General features: G+C 44.2%; 1 protein-coding gene across 3 annotated transcripts in view; it reads left to right on the forward strand.

The window, feature by feature from the left end:
* The first annotated feature begins 53 nt into the window (after window positions 1–53).
* Window positions 54–18788, forward strand: part of TMEM266 (transmembrane protein 266) — a 78937-nt gene continuing 60202 nt past the window's right edge. Inside the window, exons 1-2 of one of the 3 annotated variants that reach the window (XM_040570696.1) lie at window positions 54–224; window positions 18271–18444. The gene's annotated coding sequence lies outside the window, so the exon portion shown is untranslated. Of the gene's footprint in view, window positions 225–16033; window positions 16181–18270; window positions 18445–18788 lie in introns of those variants that run through there. The other 2 variants (XM_040570697.1, XM_040570695.1) reach the window with 2 other exon arrangements.

Consider the following 18788-nt stretch of genomic DNA (forward strand, 5'->3'; position numbering starts at 1 on the left):
CCGCTGCCATTGGGTCGGCCGCGAGCACGTGACGCAGGGCGAGCACGCGCACCCCCCACTGAACGTCCCGCTGTTTCCTAGGCGACGCCGGGGAAGGCTGGGCGCGCGCGGGCACGGGCATTGCTCCCCCCTCCCCCCCCCCCCCCCGTCCCCTCACGGCCGCCGGCCCCGCGCGGGGAGCTGAGGGAGCCCTGAGGCAGCGGGCGGCAGGTACCCGGTAGCCGGTACGTGCCGAGCCCGGCGCTGCGGGACGGGGCGGGGAGCCCCTCTCTCCTACGCGGAGAAAGTTCGGAGGCGGCCGCCGGCGGCGGGGACGGGGCTGGGGGCACCGGGGCGGCCTCCGGTGGGGCCGGGACCCGCCGTGCCCGGCTGAGGCCGGCCGGGGCCCCTTGGGGCCCTCTGCGGGGCTCAGGGGGCTCGGCTCCGCGCCGCGCCGCGCCGCTCCTCGGCGCGGGTCCCGCCCGAGAGGTGCCGCCGCTGCCCGGCGGCTCGCTCGCTGCGAGACCCCAAACCCCCGGCGCTCGTGGGGGCAGCCTTCTGCCCCCCGGAACGCCTAGGTGCCGCCGCAGCCGGGACCAGCCGCTTTGCCGAGGTGGAAGCCGCTCGGACCGCTCTTAGCGAGGGGGTCAGCTGCTTGCGTGCTGTGGGAGCGTAATAGAGGTAACAGGCCCTTTTCGGTTCGTCTGTGGGAGTGCGGTCGTCTGTAACCGTGAGGGCTGCCGTGCTGCAGCAGGGAGGCATGTCGCGGGAACTGCCCGTGAGGAAAACAAAGTCAGCCCGCGGGTCTGCTTAGTTTGTCAGGGCGCTGAGTTTGGGGAAAGAACCCGTTAAATGTCTCCAGCGGGATCTCCTGGTTCTCACACGTGTGTCTGCGAGCAGACGGATCTGTGAGCTGTGTGTTAGACCAAGCGTGCACCTGGCACCACTGTAATAGCTTCAAGAGATTGTGTGTGTACAAAGGGAGTAAATGAGTGATGATGTAGGCTACTTACAGCTGTGCTTATAAGGCAACCAGCAGACAAGGGAGGTTTGCCTAAACGCAGGGCACCTGTCACCTTCGGCACAAGAGTCAGGAATCCCCATTTTGTGGTGGGACTGACAGGATTCCCTCTTTTTGTGACTTACTACTGAAATTTGCACAAACCAAGAAGGGTAAGCAATCTGCCTGTTTTTAATGTGTTGTGAAATGTTGTTACCTGAGCATGGCTCAAGTGGGCGAATAATGATACTCAGTGGTTTTCTGGTAGTTCCTGTGTAGGTGCTGCAAGTTCACTCAGGATGGTGGTAAAAGGGTTATTAATAGTGTGACTGTGTTATGGACATATTGTAAATTGGACTGTATGGTAGTAGCATATAAGTGCTTGCAACAAGATTTTGTGATTAACATCTTCTAGTAATTATCTTGTAGAGAAAAAACTGTTACTTGATCTTGTGAACAAGGTCTGTATTGTGAGGCAGAACAGGGAAGGAATGCTTCTCAGTTGCAGAAGATCTTGAATAAGAAACAAATGTGAACTGCTTCAAACGTGTTATGTTTCCTAAGCACTGTGAGGAGAATGCTTACAGTCAGTGAAGTGACAGTGTGAGTAAAGAGCCCATATTCTGAAGCAATGCATATGCTTGTATGTTTGGGAAAAAAGTGGAGTTTTTGCAGCTCTGTTCTGATGCTACTCATTGAATTGCAAAACTAACTTTCCTCTGTCTAGCACAAAGAGTTGTGTTTTTTTCTACCTGAAGGTTGAGAAGAGGTCCAAGTCTTAGAAAAAGTTAAATGTTGCTTGCATGTCATAACTACACTAAACACAATATCAGGCGAAGAGAATAACACGTAGCAAGAGTTTGTACCATCTATTCTGGCTTCTGTACTGGAGCAGTGATGGAGATGAAGATCTCAGCTCCAATGGATTTATGAAAAGGTCAGCAAGAAAATTAAGACATGAGCAGTGTATGCTTGCAGTGCCAGTGCTAGCGAAAGCCTGCTACTCAGCTGAAATATTTTCAGATTGTGACTGACTGTAAATGCAGAACACAGTGCTCAGTGTAGCTGTTTTTCTTGTCACTGTGTCTGTTCTTGAAGGTTAGTAAGGTATTTACCTGTGATGGTAGTTCTGAAGGTGCCCTGTAGCAGATGTGTGCAGCTCTTTTTGCTTGCCCTGGGTGCTGTGGTGCTATTTCTCTAACTTGGGTTCAGCTGAGACTTGCTGAAACCTGGCTAGTTGGCAGCTTGCTGACTGTTCCATCTCTGATGGGCTATACACTGCAGTTTCTGACTCTGCAGTAGTATTGCATCACAGGTTGCTACTTCTGTCCCTCTAAGCTAAAAGTAAAATTTCAAGTGTGATCAAGAACGTGGTTACGCTGTAGTGTGATTTCCTCCCTGTTAGGAGGAGAAATTGTACTGCCCTATGAGACCCTGATAAGACACAAATTTACCTACAGTTTATCATCAGTGTTCATCTAGATTTATGTGCGTTACATACCAATAGAATGGTAATTACCTGAATTGTGTTGCGTAGGGTAAAACCATCTGCCTTCTCCCTATAAGAGCATCAAAAGACATGTCATGTCTGCATAGTGCTCAGCTCAGGTGCTCCCTGGACAGTGGGGTTACTTAACAGACAGAATACTTTGTCCATGTGAACACTGCAGAACCACTCCTACTGTGACACAGTGAGCTGGAGACCTTTCTGCCTCGTGTTATCATCAAAAGTGTCAACAAAATGCTATTTGCAGAATCTTTGTTGCTACTTCGTACATGAGAGGAAGACCATGGTTTGATTCTTCCTTTTCCTCTCCTGGCAGGTCCTAGCCTGATACTGTGTGCTGTTGAAACTTGGTGGCACCACTCTTGTTAGGTTTAGCAGTTTGAGGTGCAAGTCTGGAATGTGCAGGGTTGGAAAATGGAGAGTTGTTTTTTCTTTGCCTTGAAGAAATTCTGAACTCTATCAATATTTGTAGGATCGCCTTTGTAGCGGGGGTGGACATCATCATCCTTGGTAAGAATTCCAACTTCAAGTGATATGTAATAGACCTTAGTTTGTTGTCACTGTGGGGTGCTAACAACTTGCCCTGTGTGCTTTGTTTGGTTCCAGAGGCTCATGCTGAAGGTGAACTGAAACCTTCTTTTGCACTTTTTATCTTAGGAGGTACAGTGGGAGCTAGGGCTGTGTGAAAGGCAACCAAAGGTTTACTTCAGTCTGTCATGTTTCAGTCCACCTATTTGCTGATAACTCCCAGCAAATAGCTCAACAAGAGCTATACATAAGGGTTTAATTCCTTAGTTATAAGGTCACTATGAGCTCTTGGTTGGATACCTGTAATCCTGTCAAAATCACTTTTTTTTTTGAGTGTAATAAAAGGCTGACTCTTGTAAACCCAAGTAGCAAGGGAAGCTTTAATGATTCTTGTCAGTACCTAAGCAATATAAAATACATCTGCTTATTTCCTTTTTATTCAAGACCATAATAACTTCAACATGAAGAGGTTGTCCCTCTGTCTCACTTTTGTTTCATCTTGTCCAGGGTTTAGTGTTGCTTTGACATGTTCCAGTTGGAAGACTTTTGTGGCGAGTACTGCATCTTTCCCTGCATTGTGTAAATACCTTGTGCACCTGTGGCATTGTATGCTGATTAAAACTACATGTTAAAACGTATGTTCAAATGTTTTGATTGCAAAATCAAAGACCTGGAAGTCAGAAACTGTCTGATTTAGAGATGGAGAGACTTGGCTTTGCCTGTGTTGCGAGCCACCCTGTACACTGAATGAGCCATTGATTTGCAGAAACATAGCATGTGATTCTAACACTTAAAAAGAAGACCAATGCAAACAGTGGTTGTCATGTGCTGTACTAAGCATATAATAGTCTAGACTAATAGTCCAGAGTTTAACTTTCAACTCGAATAACTGTCTTGCAAAGTTAGGTTCTAACATGGAACTTCTTAGTATTGCATTAAAAAAAAAAAAGATTACGTAGAGGCATAACTTCCCTCGTTGACCTTAACAAATCCCGAAGTGAGATTTGAGTCTTCAGCAGTAGCTTCTAGTTCATGCAACTGCCTTATTCGGTAAGGTGTTTTGTTTTGTGTGTGAGGAAGGACCTCTGGGTCTGTGCTCTGTCTAGGGAAACGATGGGTAAAGTCTGACCTGTCTTGTCCTCTCTCCTGCCTCTCGGTGTTCTTGCTTCAGCAAGCCCAAAGTGTTCCATGGCACTTTGCTGCTGTTCTGCCAGAAGTGCAAGCTGCCCAGCCATGGCATACATGGAGCTCGTGCCCAGTGGATATTTTCTCTTAATCAAAAAAAAAAAAAAAAGGCAAGGAAACCGTTCAGTTGAATGGATTGCCATGAGACAGAGGATCTGTGCTGTCCCAGGCAGCTTCAAAGGCTGCCTGCAAACAAGGCAAGTGGCAGAGCTTCTGAAAAAGTTGCAAGTCTTTGTAGTGGAAAGTACTACATCTGAGATTTAAGTGTATCTACAGCTTTTTCCGCTAAGAGAAAATGAAAATTCGTATATAAAAAATAGCAAAGTACAAATTTCATTGAAGTTAGTGTGACTTTGGCTGTTGTCTTTAATGTTTTGCCTTAAATACTTGCGCTCAAGTCTATCAAATAATGTCTTATAGAAAAATACATCATTTGGACAACCAGTTCATTTAGGTGATAGTACAAATTTTAAAAAAATCTCTTCTTAAAGGGAACTAGAGAGCTCCTGTCTGTAATAATTAATGTCATCAAACAGCCACAATGTAAACAAGAAATGTATGATGTCTCAGCTAGCACACAGTCCACAACTTTTCTTTGTATGTCATAGCTACCTGGATTTTATAACCCATGTCTAGTAAGTTATCGCATTCTTATCTGGAATGATAAAGCTAGCTTGGAAAGCCTCTTTTGAAAAGGAAGTGAGATATGGGTCAAGGTGCACTTTAACTTGCACAAAGGTCTTAAAAACAGAAAACAAAAAACTATTTTTTTCTTGCCTATATTTAGTTTTTTGTCTATTACTAGCTGCCACCTTCAGCAATATTACTGCTCTTTTTTTTTCTTTTTTGTTTAAGAAGGACTTTCTGAGCAGGGAGCAGTAGTGTAACAAAATAGATGTGCCTTAACTTTGAAAGGTGTTATTTTAGGATTAGTTCAAAAGGGCAGGTACTCCTTGGAGACGTAATTTGGCTGAATTGTCTCCTCCCGCCTGAAAGAGCAATGCGAACAGTTAGGTAACATCGAGGTTTACCTAAAAGTTTTTGACATGTTATCTCTGGGCAAGAAAATCTCAGAGGATGGTGCAGAGCGGGCGCAGCTTCTGAACCTCTTGGCGGTGTGTTGGAAGAAGCTGCTGCTTCCCGAGAGGCTGCCTCTGCAGCCATGCCATGCCTGTCTGCGTTCCCTTCTCTTCCCGTTAGCCTGGGGCCACGGCGCTGCAAGGTCCTTGCCCCGTGCCTGTACAGTGGTTGCCCTTAGGAGCGCAGCGATGCTGGGTATGGCGCAGGCATGTCCCTAGCAAGCATGTGCCTAGCAAGGATCAGGCTGGAGACAAGAGCTGATCCCTAGCAGTCCACTAAGGATTGCCCTCACTTCCCTGCAGGTCAGATCCCCAGGTACAAGGAATGGAAAAGTTTACATGTGCTTTTGGGGGGGAAAGCGTGTGCATGACTTAATGGGTGTACTGCCAGTGGTATTTGTTTCCCCACTCTCCTTCCTTTTTTTTTCTGATTCATATTTGCTCACTTCACCTTTCAGCAAAGGGGAGCATATGGTCATGTGCTGTCCATCTGGTTGCCGCTTACTGTGAAGTCGTTATGCAGGCAAATTTGGCCCATCTCCTTCTTACGGAGGTAAAACTGGTGCTAGAGTGACAGTTGAAGTGTTTATTCTGAACTGTAAATGGGAATTAAGTAGGGAGTGAACATAAAGGATGCCTCTATGAACACTTTCAGTCTTCTATCTTTAAATTACTTGCGCTATGCTTGTCTTTAAGGCAAAGACAGGGACTTTCACTGTGGCATGGACTGCTCAAACAGAGATAAAGACAAGTCCTGTCCCAGGGGGGTTTATAAGGTAATGTTGTGAACGGTGATAGATGTGTAGGAAAACCTTAGTTATGGAGGTAATACTCTATACACACCACTAAATATTCTGCTGACATTTTCCCATCCTAGCACAGGCTTGTAACAGTCTTTTTAAGTGCGTAACAGATACTAAATTCATACTGTAGTATGTATGAAATAAATTGCATTTAACTCTTCTGTATGGTTTTGCTTCTTCAACCAATAGTATTTTTTCCATGTAAGAACATGGAAAATCCTTTTTTATACTGGAAACGCTGATTATAAAACCAGAAAGCTGGTGGGAGAATCAGAAGCTAGTAATTTACCTGAAACCATCTTGCTTGCCGCTTAGGTCAGGGATTCTCATCTTTGGTAGTTACCTGCAGGTTCGTTATGTAAGAGTGCTTCAGCACCTCTGCCATGGTAGTGAAAGTGCTCGGGGGCTGTTAGGAATAGGTTGGGCTTGAGGGGGCGGGGGGTGGAGAGTGGCTAGAGTTGAAGTTCACTGCATTCCTTAAGGTTTTTTATTTTGTATGGAGCAAAAGCTCAGTCAAGTTTTTAACATGGCACTGGTATCTTTTGCTTTTTTTTCCTGCAAAAAAGGTTTTGCCCTGTACTTAAATACGCAATGGGAAGTTCACATGAATTTTCAGAGAAAGCATGAGTTTGAGACTTAGTTCAAACGTAACATCAAATTAAATGTTTTTGAGCAGATGCCCTTTGTATTAATGTATTTTAAAATAGAAGTTTAACCCTCGGTACCCAGTCGTGTAACTAGGCTGACTGTGGGAATACAAGTAGTGTTTGGGAGCAGAAAGCACGTAAAGGCCTGTGTGAGTCCGCTGGTGGTGTGCCGTCGCCTGCAGCGCTCGCACCACCGAGGGCGGGCGGCTCTGCGCCCCGAGGCTGTCACCGACACGGCCTGCCAGCTCACCGCTGAGCCGCACCGTGAGGTGTTGGGGTGGAACTAATTCTAATGGGAAAGGCTGAAGACCTCTGCTCTGTGTAATCTTCTTCACTTCAAAAGAAGACACAGGAAAACCCAAAGGTTTGCTGTTAGCCTCCAAAACAGAGCTTCAGAGACGAGGCGGTTTTTGTGGTGGTTGGTTTGTTTCAGTGCAGGGTGTTGTATGTACTCAGGAGCTTGCTGAAGGCTAAGTTCTTGACGGATGTAATTGTGGTATGCTCGCTTTCGTGGATATTTTCACCAAACTTGGCTCCCTGCTATTGACTTGTAATGTGACAAAGGGGGAAATAAGTCTTCAGTAGTCTGTTTTTTGTGAGCATGAAAAAACTGATAAGACAATTTGTCTGCAGTCCTAGAAGCAAGGATCAGGTCACCATAGTGACTCGCAAGACTAGTATTAGATGAGGGGTTTAGATGATATATAAAGACACTGACCGTTTTCTTGCATCTGCTGTTCTAACCCTAGAAACAAAAATAACTTGTGCAGGTATAATGAGACATGAGCTAAGCAGGAGTCTATTATTTCTCGTTTTGAAGTGCAGCTCTTCGGCTAGTGCCCAAGCTTCAGGTACTGCCAGACAGTAGAAGAGTTTTGATGTGCAAATGAAGGTATTTGAAATGCTGGGAAGGCCTGGAATGCAAGGCAGAGGATTCCCTCTACAGCAGGAGGAATAGGGGCTCAAAGACTTTTACAACCCCTTTTGAGGGTATTGAATATTGAGCTACATACTGTCCAGTTTTAAGTTTTATTTCCTTACTTTTTCTTTTGATTAAAACATTCTTTGGCAACTCACTTAGACTCCTTTGAAGTTTGGGAGCTATGGAAGAAACCTGGTTCTTCTGCTTTGGAGGCTGGATGTTGCGCCCAAACTGAATGTGCTGCTTGTTGTAAGATTAGACGGGCTTGTTGCTTCTGAAGAACTCCTAGCTGCGTAAGGTAACTTTACTTTTTGGGGGGAGGAAGGGATTGCAGCCACAGTAGCTGATAACCTGTCAATCTGAATACAAAAGTGCTGGGTGCAATGAACTAGCAAAGACTAACTGGTTATTTGCTTGCTTGATGCGTTGAGAAATGCAGCCAGGTCTCAGAGTGACAAGGTGACTGTCATCAGCTAGTACCTGGTTGGGGTTTGCTGGGTTCTGTGATGTATACCAGCTCATCTATTGAGAAATGGCCCATGTCCTCATCTAAAAGTACTGAGTAGCGCTTTCACAGGCAGCCTTGGACTGTATTCACTTACGTTGTCAGCTGTGTGGGACAGGAGATTTCTCTCCAGTTACTGTCTAGTGTAACTGAAATCCTTATCTTGGTTATGATGCTACCATAACACAATGCAGGATGCTTTGCTGTAGAATGAAGGTAGGAAAGGGAAATCCAGTGTTCAGGTTCTTGAATTACATAACGGAGAATTTGGTATTGCAGAAAACACATGTGGTGACGGTGGTGTCTTCCTTGCCTAAAAGGAAGGACGTCCCATCTTCAGGCTGCATACTGCTTTTGTTTATGCACTTTAACAAAGCACTTAGTGGGCTGAAATAGGCTGGCTTTTTTTTTTTTCCTATGAGTTTCACTGGGTATGTAACGCATGTTGCATGAACAGCATTTGGCAGAAGAACGTAATGTGTCTGAAGCCTTTAATTATATGCAGTAGACAGCTCTGTCCAGGTCAGAAGACATCATATTATCAATAGCATATCAGAATTTAGAACTTTACCAGTAGCTTGATTATGCCTTGAATAATTGGTCTGTGTTAAACAGATAATGGCAATGTTTGCATTCCAAGCCTGGGTTTGAAATATACAAAATATGCATATTTGATATGTTATCTGGCTGGTGGAAGAACTAAATAGAGTTCAGTAAAAGTTTTTACAACACCAGAGACTGCCTATTTTACTACCTTTGTCACACTTCTACTTTCTGCGTGGTACTAGAAGTTCTGCAAGTGTCCAAGATGTTTTGTGGTTTATCAGATTTGATTTTGTTATGTGTGTTTGCCCTGCAGCAACACTCAGGGCTATACAGACTGTTTAATCTTCAGGGTGTTGGTTTTTCTTAATACAGTATGTTTAAAACTGCCCAGAAGCTTACCAAGCTGCCTGGGAGGAGAAAAAGGAGGAAAATAGAAACTTGTTGTCCTTCATTATTTGATTTAAGGCACGGGAGTGGAATTTTAGAGAGAAATGCTGAGTCTTTCTCTGTCACATGCTATACCTTATTTTCCTTCTCTGTAGAATAGCAAGTAGTTCTACCTTACAAATAATTTAGTTTTTTAATGCTTTGAAGATTTTACAGTAAAATAGGAAACTGACTGCAGTGGCAATAGCTGATAGTTCCTGCAAGTGTGTCAGAGCACGATCTAAAGATCACAGGTTCATTGGGGCATGTGAGTTCCTGACTGGAGCTAACTGTCAGCTTGGCAAAATCCCCAGGTGCTTCAGTAATCTGTTTAGAGCACCTGGGGAACAGGTCCTGATGGACAGACCTGTTTCTATGGATTTCATCCTGCTTAAAAGCCAAGCATCTTATTTTCTTTTTCCTAAACTGGAGTTTAAAGAAAAAGCAATGATGTGATAAAATGATTGCCTTAAAGGACAGCAGAAGTGTTCAAACCTTCTCAAAGTAGTGGGAGTCCAGCATGTTCAGTTAATTGGCCATGTGTTCTGTATCTGTGACTGTTCAGCCTGCAAAAGATCAGTCTGCCTTGCAGTAGAGAAGCTGTGTTTTCCGAGTGAGCTATATACCTATTTGAGCTGTGATCAGCACTCTTTGCCTTCCTAAGGAGATGGCAGTGATTGTAGCATTTATCATACATAAAGGGATCTGTCTGGCTGTATATAGCTGCCAGAAGACATGAAAAATGGGTAGCAAGAGGGCAGTGTCCACAATCTCAGTAACCCTTCAGCCAACAAAACTGACAGTGAACTAAGGAAATCATTTCCTTGTGTTTTTTTTTTTTTACCTGAATCCCATACTTAACAGCATAGCCATGAGTGGGGCAGATCTGGCAGCGTGGCTGTAAGGAATCTGCTAGCAAAATGCTGTCTGAAATGCTGGTCTAGTGGTCTGCTCATGAAGCCATTGGCCCGTGCAGTGACGAGATGAACTTCTCAGTTGAAACCAGTTCTTGTTCACTCCAGAAAACTGATGTGCGCAGCTAAAATGCTGTGGTTTGCTTTAAAATGGCTAATTGGAAATATTGTGGAAGTGATGGGCAAGAGTTAGAGTTAGTGGTGTTTAAATAGCAGCGTTACTAAGAGCAGAGAGTTGTCTGGGTTATTCAGGATTGAGAAAAGGGCAGAATGTAATGCATCTTCAGCTACTACCAAGCAGCTCTGTGACTGGAGCAGAGACATGAAGCCAAGGGCAAAGTTGTCCTTAGGGGAGGAAAAATGAAGCAGAGTGAAGTGCTAGAGCAAAGGAAGACAATGAAAATTTGAACTTGGCTTTAGCTTTCTCTCTGTGCCTTATAACTTGTAGAAAAGACGACATATTCTTCTGGCTTGGCAAAATTGACTGCTTTCTGGGAAATGCAGTAAAAGAGCGTCAGAGGCCTCTCTGGGGATGCTTACGTGTTTGCACTCTTACAATAAGTGTGCATCTTCGCAAGGAAAGGAGAAAGAAAGGACTTGCCGGTAAAGATCATAGCTGGTATACCACAGAGTAGTACGTGACCTTTTTCCACTCTCTCCTGTGGGCCGTGAAGCTACACGGTACGTCACTTCTAATGACTTCCCTCTTACCGGGCTGAGTATGCTCTCACCTCAAAGGTCTGCAGCGTTACGATTATCGTGGTTCAGCCTGTGAGCGTGGTATGTAGCTACAGTGCTGAGTCTGCATGCTGCACCCGGGTGCTTCCCTTCTCTGTCATGGCGTTTGTCAGTGGCCATTGACAACTCAGGTGGCCAGCTGTGAATTTAATGTCCAAATGAAAGGAGGGAAGAGGATATGGATGCGTCCATAACTAGCTTCTGTGTCCCCTGTGTAAGGGGAGTGACAGTGTTGTGTCCAAGCTTAGGCTTTTTTCAGGTTGGTGCTACTGTTTTGTGTTTGTTTTAGTGCATGGATAAATAGATGTTTAAACCAGTTCTTGTATTTCCCCCAAGTTTTGCATTTTTATCATTATTTATAACTGAAGTGTTGGAAAAAAGCTTTCAGGCATGAATTTACAATCAATTAAGATCGAATAACACTGTTCACTTTAGCAGTCCATTCCCCTAGAAAATCCTGCAAGGTGTTTTCATTAAATAATCAGGTAAGACTTCCTGCTCTTCCCCAGTTTTACACAAGTTTCAACACCATATCTACTGAAAAAATGCATAGGTCAGGTTAGGAAAATCGTGGTTTGTGCTGTGGAATTTTGTCATTATCATGAATGTGTGCATGGCATGGACAGGTGAATCCCGAGCCTGCAGCTTTCGTGCATTCAGAGCGTTCCTTAAGGTCACCCTGCTGCAGCAGTGCAAGTTGATTCACACTGTATACCAATTTGTCTCTGGGACAGCTTCTTATCCCACTGATTTGTTGTGACATTTTTATGCTAACTCCAGCAAAAGGAGAACACTTAAGGAGAAATATTTTTAATTGTAGATGTAACTTTCCACTTTTGGGTGCAAAGTGATGTAGACAAGGGGGGAACAGCATGCTGTGACCAGTCACCTCTGTCTGCTTTCAGTGGAGCGCAGTTTGAGAACATCTGGACTGTAAAATGCACCTCTTGAACTTTCATTGATCAGTTCCTTGGGCTCTCAGCCATAACATGTATTTTTAGATACTTGCAGTAAATCTTCTTGCCTGATAAAGAGTGCCAAATCCATAGTTCTAGTCAGCTGCTGTTTTTCTGGATGGGAAGTAAGGAAAAAAGGTTCCTGGTTTAAATAGTTAACCTGCTGCAGCACTGCAGGCTGCAGTTTCTGCAGCTCTACCTGGGTTGGCTTTAAACTGGCCAGCTTGGCGACTGGTGTCAAAGTCCATCTGCAGCAGTGCTGGCTCAGCATGACCTGCTTTGATCTCTCTCTCTCTAAACCTAGGAGAAAAACTATTGGCCTGGACACAATAAAACAGTCTCTTTCATTGGCAAAACCATCTTATCTAAAAGCAGAGAAGGGGAAAAAACGCGTGGGGCTTTTCATTTTCGTGGCTTACGCTTTACCCTTCCCTTTTACAAGAACAAAGATGCATAGTAGTTTAATGTAAAGTGAATGGGTTGACCCCTTATACAGGTAAAAGCTTGATGCATGCTGCAATTATGTGTCACACTATAGCAGAAGTATTCACTGGGACTTTAGAAATGGGACACGCTCTTTTTGAAAGAAGGAAAAATTAGTTCTGCCCTATAAATGTGTGCTGTCTGCCATCTGCAGCAGTACACGAGCTAGTGGTAAAATGCTTTAAAAGCGTACAGCTAGCCCCAGAAGGTCTAAACTCTTTGACTGTCTTGGTCCCGTAGGAGCCAGAAGTGCTCTGCTCTTGGATGAGGGTGCCCTGTGTCTTGGCCTGCCTGCACTCAGCAGATAAGTTTATTTTAGCCCTTTGGGTGCTGCCTATCGCTTCTCTGAGTAGTCTCTGAAGCTCATTACATTTACTTTGCACACCTGTCTGTTTTGTGCTTAGTAGGAATAGTTTCTGTATTACCAGCTATTAAAGAAGGGTAATGTACACTAAAAAACATGCTAGTTAACAGGATATTTTTTTTAATTATCACTTTTGATTCAAGACAAGTCTTCCTGTCTCAAAGCGTACCCCATTTCTCGTGCTATCTGTGCTTCAGTTTTTCCTAAAAGTATCACAAAGTATCATGGGTTCTTTAAAACAACTTGTATTTATAAGCTATTGAGCTTGCTCAAAACTGCTCTTACTACTGCAAGCATTGTCTCAGATTAAGCGCTTTGGAGCAGGGCTTATGTTACTTGAAAAAACACCTTATCAAGTGCCTGCTGTATCTCTAAGTAGCGTATGAATAATAAACTTGTGGGCCAACTCCTTCTTGCCCTGGCAGACCGATCACTTTTAGGATCCTAAAAATCAAAGAATCTGGATTGTCAGCTTTTTCTCTCTCCTCTCCTACTCTTGCAGTGGATGCCTTTGTCAACTTGCCCTGAGAACAGAAGCGTGACACCATCCGAAAGCTCTCTATCCTGCATTTTTCAGTTGTAAGCTCTCAGCAGGTCATGAACTATCAATTGTTAACCTCCTATGTTTGAATAGTATATTGAGAGTGAGTGCAATAACACAAGGGAAAACAGGTTTATTAAGGAGCAGTGCCTTAGAGCGATGAAGAGGAGAAATGATCACAGGATCCTGCCTCTTTAACCCCCTTGCTGGTCTTTGCAGCCAACAGTTTGTCTTATTTCTGCTGCTTGCTTTACAGGTCAAGTGCAGTAAATGTCTGACATGAGGCTACTGTAGTCTGAATTCCTTGCAGATATACTGGTTTTGTTGGAGAAGTCGTATTGGTTTTGCGGTGTTTTATATTGCTCATTCAGACAAGACTTTAAAACAAATACTTAGATTTGCGGGAGATTATATGGAGTTGTAGGTATTTAAAAACAAAACCAACAAACAACCTGCACTAATAACACTGGAGGCCTTGCTTTCTGTTGGGAAGTGGCATCTTTCAGCTACTGAGAACCAGACCCCAAGTCAGAAACATGAATTCTGACCTCTCTGGCACCATTTTTCTATGTGGTCTTGGACTTGGGGTTTAGTTAGGGAGTATGTATTCATTGCGGTTAGATTTTGGGGAAGGTGCTAGTGCGTCTTTGTCTGGAAATAGCTGACTTAGCAATTGGTGACTGGCTTGAGAGGTTAGTGCAGTGCTGGTGTTAAAATACTTCTCAAGAATTTCCAGCAGTCTGACCGGTTCTTCGTGCTCTTTGTCTGGAAGCGAATGCAACTGTAACTTGCTGTCATCCCTTTGGGTGCATTTTTCTAAGTTTCCTACCTCTTAATGTTGATGATGCTCTCCTGATGAAGTTTCTTTTTAATTTTTCCTAAAGCAGAATTGATAAATCTTGGAAGTCTGTTTGCAGCTGTAACAGACATCGCTCGGTTCCAAGCGGGAGGACAAGGTGTTAGATTTTAGAGCAAGGATTTTTAACTCGGCATTTTTTCGGTGTCTGAGGGCTTACATTGCAATGTGGCTCCTTGCCTGAAAACATCTTTGTATCTGATCAGTGTGTAAGCTCCTTTTGGATATGGGCTGTGGGTTGTGAAGCACCAAGTAAGGTAGTGCCAAAACAGAGCTGTGGGGGCTGCTGCAGTGGGTCACGTAGCAGGGGCCAAAGCTTCCCTGCCGAGGCAGTGCCCTTGGCTTGCTCTGGCGGGTGCTTGGGAAATACAGCCTGGTGTGCTGGAGGATGAAGAGGGTTCTCCTGTGGAGCAGCGTGGTTGGATTGTCCTGTTTTCTTTCTCATCTTGTTTTAAGGAAAATACTGAGGGAATGAACTCTTCCAAATGCATCATCTACTTTACTTACTTCCTGGTCTGAACTCTGGGGTAGCAGTTTGTTGCACAAACGTGCAAACATTGTATTACATTCCCCCAGCAGCCTGTGAGGTCAGTGTTCACAGAAACCTGTTGTATCAGTGTTAATAAATGTTTGTTACAAATATTGAATACACAGGAAAAAGCAACTGTGCTCTGTTTCAGAGTTAGTGCCAGGCATTTTAAATGGCACTTTGCTCAGCTAGTTATCTCCCTAACATTTTGGGCTATCAGGAAACTATTAGTTCTGTGTTTAAAGAGCAGCCTAGGAAGTAACGTGTGCCTTTTAATTGAAAATATGTGAGGCTTTATATGCTGTTTGTTTCTTCCAATTTCTTCTATGTTTTGGTAAGTATTTGGTAGAACAGTTGCACAAAAGCTGATGTTTGGAACTGGCAGAGAAGCTGCAGCCAGGTGCTTGTCTACACAACACTTCCTGTGCTTTTGTGCTGCATCTTCAGGGACAGCAGAAGCCTCTCTGGGCTGTGCAGCACCTCTGAGGTTCTCGGTGCCACTTCAGGCAGACCATCTGATGAGGTGAGGGTCTTACATCTGCGTGATGAAGGAAGTTACGCTAGCCCTTGCGCTGCGGTTACTTTTTGCTGCAGGACATTATGTGCTTCCTGTCCTGGTTCCAGGTCCAGGGGAAAGGTTTGTTCTCTTCCCTGCGCAGCTCCCTAGGCACACTCCAAATGTACTCCAGCCACATCTCCTCTGTGGTGTTATCTTCTAGAGCTCAGTTAAAAGTGAGGGGGGATGGTAAACGCTTGGTCACTAAATGGGGAAATGATGGGTTAACACGGCTGTCCTGGAAGGGCTGCTTGCTCCAGGTTGTAAGCAGGTCCGTCAGGGTTGAGCCTGCTTCAGCTCGGGCTGAGTCCCCCACCACCAGTAATTTGCGGCAGAAACCCAGCTGCTGGCGTGTAGTAAGTGCATGCCATTGCCTGCTGAGGGAGCCAGGGTTATGCACATGGGTGTATTAGCTGTTAAAATAATGATTATCAGCATGCTGCGTGCTCTGATAAGGCCATCCAGTCCTGTGGTTTAGGCTCCACGTGGCCAGGTGAGGTTTCTCCCAGCCACGAGCAGTACGACAGGGGTGACCACATGCAACATGCACTGTGCGAAATAACTGACTTTCTTCTGAAGTACCAGGCAGGACACGAGATCAGGATTGTCAGCTGTCTCATCTAGCAGAGTGAGGTGTAACCTGCGTGCGTCAATGGGACAAAATACTACAGCTATTTGTAGTCGAAACAGCTGGGCTGTTTGTTGCCAGAAGCCAAGCTACAAGGCGTAGCTTTGTGCCTGGGGGAAGAGCAATGTATTTCACAGTAATGGGCTGGCTGGTACATGCTTGCTTTTAAGATGCACAGCAAAGCCGTAAATTCATGTAAAGTTATTGTGCTTTGTCTGAAAGGTTGCCTCTAATATTTATCATGAATGACAGAACCTAGATACTTCTCAGAAGTATATTTGTAGTGCGGTTGGTTCTTACAGTGAAATCTTTAGTCCCAGATGCTGGCTATGACTTGTCCAATGGTGTGACCAGACTTAGTACCTGTCTACTGGAGTTCCTCTTGCTTATGTACTGCTGACTGTGAGACGGAATTGGTCTAAGGAACTTTCTTCTCCATCTCCTTCTTACATAGGAACATATTTACTGGCCTCACAGAGCCTGTATTGGTAAGATGAATTGAGATCCTTAGCTTCAATAAAAATAAGTGCCAAAAATTTCTCAGATGCTTCTTCTGTTTTTACTCTGTTCTGATTGTAGCATTCTGAATCTTCTGTGTTTTGGGTGACATTGGCTTCCCTAGAGAACTAGAGAACAGTTCTAACAGTTCCTAAAGGACTTTCAGAATCTGTTGTGCCTAGGATGCTAGACAAAAAGTAGTTTTCCTGAGGAAGGCTGAAGTCTGATGGCTAATTAATGGCTAATGCATTAATCTAAAGGTATGGGCAGATACTGAAGCTTGTGTTTACTACAAGGTTAACATCTAAGTAAGATGAGCTACAGATATTGTGGGTGCAAATTAAAATGTAACGAGTTCTGATCATTTTCATGGCAAACATGGGGCAGCCCTAGGACTTTCACGTGCCTAAAACCCAATCCCTAAAACAGCTTGACAGTGTCATTCCCCTGAGCTGAGGCCCTTTCTTTAGAGGGACCTTTCAAAGCAGGATGACTTTTTGTGTTCCTTTTTGAGTTAAAAAATCCTGTGTGAAATTTGAGCTCTGCTCAAGTCAATTGGTATTTTGCTGTTACATTCAAGTGGACTTGTATTTTTACCTCAGACACCACTGGCAGACTGCAAAAAGTGAAATTTGTGTGTGATTAACTCCAAGCTAATGAGAGAAGGCAGATTTCTTTATAGCACTAAAATTATTCACACTAACATGTTGAAAAGGGTGTGTATTTTTCCTTTGCTATTCTAAAGAGTGGCCAGACTTACCTTGCTTGGATTGAAAACAAAAGAAAAAAAATAACACATGGCTGTGGCTTGAAAACAAAGACATGGCTGCAGGTCTCTGGTTAGTGACTCTTCACTGCAGTTCTGGGGAGTTAAGGAGGAAAAATAAAAAAACAAAAGAGCTTGAAACCAAATCCAAGAGCTGATTCCTGACAGATACCAGCAAACCAAGCTTCTTTGAGACTGAATTGCTCCTTGATTTGCTTCTATTAATAACAGCTGACTTCAAATGACTCAGGTAGATTAATGTTACACATTTGAAATTCAGGAATAAATTGTTGCCACCAAATAAATATCAGCCCAGCTCTGTTTGCTGTGGTTTGGAATCTTTATATTCTTAACTAAAATCTACCTTAGATTTTTTTTTCCCGTTTGAGAGTCAGAACTTGTGGCCCAAAATATTGAGGGGGAGGAGGTGCCAGACTGCCTTTATCATAAAGTTGATGCAAGTTGCCTTCTACCCATGTGCTAGCTGAGCCCAGAGCTGTTTAATTTCCAAGACTGGAAAAAAACAGATGCTTTCAGTCTAGTGGAGCTGTTAATGCCAGGCTGATGCCTATCAACATGTGCAGTGGCACATAGCAAACACCAAGCTTTCCAGCTATGAGCCCAGAAGCAGTATCAACAGCATCAGGCCTGAGCTACTCATCTGAGTCCATGGTCAGCGTTTGTATCATCGTACTGGGCTGTATAGAGATCATCTCACTAGAAGCCCCCTCTGGTCTAAGTGGTGCTGCTTGGTATGTGTAGATATACCCTCACTTTTTCCTCAAATAGAAGTGCTCTTTCCAGCAGCTGGAGGTACGAGCAGAGCAGGAGGTGTTGAGATGCGCAGTAAAACAATGCAAGCTGACAGCCTTGTGCCTAATGCTTGTATTTGAGACACCAAGCATTCTTTTGTGGTTTCGCTTCTTATTAAACAGACCCAAGCCTTCAAAGACTAGATTAATCTGTAAATGGGCCTTTTAAATACGTAGTTGCTCTTTCTTTCATTCTCTGGACTTGAGAGCCCATTAGTGTGGTTTGTTTTTCTCCTTTCACTTTAACCACACTGGGAAGCTATAGAGGAATAATGTTGGGGAAACTAATTTACTGCAGGTAAATGGGGATGATGTGTAATGTGACGGGGTAAATAGCAAGCTTCGAGAGTTAATCCAGAGTTAGAGGCCAAATGAGTACTCTCCATACTAAATGTGTGCATGTCCCTTGTTAAGGAGCTAACTTTTTGTTTGGGTGGCCGTGAGAGCTGCTCAGTTCTTCCAGAATTTTGAGATGCTTCATAACTCTCATTATTTGCCATAGGTTGTTAAAACTCAGCAAGAAGGCGGCCCAGAGAAGTACCTTTTCTTCATCCCCTGATGTCTTCAGATTTAGCTACATTTTGAATTGCTGAAGTACCTGCTGGCTGTTGTACTTTTCCTGGAAAATGTTGGTAGTGCATCAGAACAACTGACTGCAGTTGCTACAGCAGCACTGGTATGTACTGTATAGCAATGCAAATCAGAAGGGCAGAACAGGCACGCGCTGAAAGCATGTTCGGGCTGGAATGCTTGTATGTCACATGTCTGTAGGTAGGCCTGCTGCATGGCTCCCTTCCCCTCTCCCCAGTTCCTCAGTGAAGAGGCAGCAGAGGGAAGGATTATAGGAGGAGTCCCTCCATAACCATCCCAAGCAGAGCAGCTCCTCCAATCTCTCTCTGTCTGGAAGTACCACGTACTGCAAATCTGCAGGTGCCTTGGAAGAGGGGGGCCTGGACTGGGCTGTCCTGAGAGTTTGTATTGGCTTAGTCTTCCTCTAAAGGGTTTTAATTTGTCCTGAGA

Source organism: Cygnus olor, chromosome 11 (genome assembly GCF_009769625.2).
Source record: "Cygnus olor isolate bCygOlo1 chromosome 11, bCygOlo1.pri.v2, whole genome shotgun sequence".
Classification (NCBI taxonomy): Eukaryota; Metazoa; Chordata; class Aves; order Anseriformes; family Anatidae; genus Cygnus; species Cygnus olor.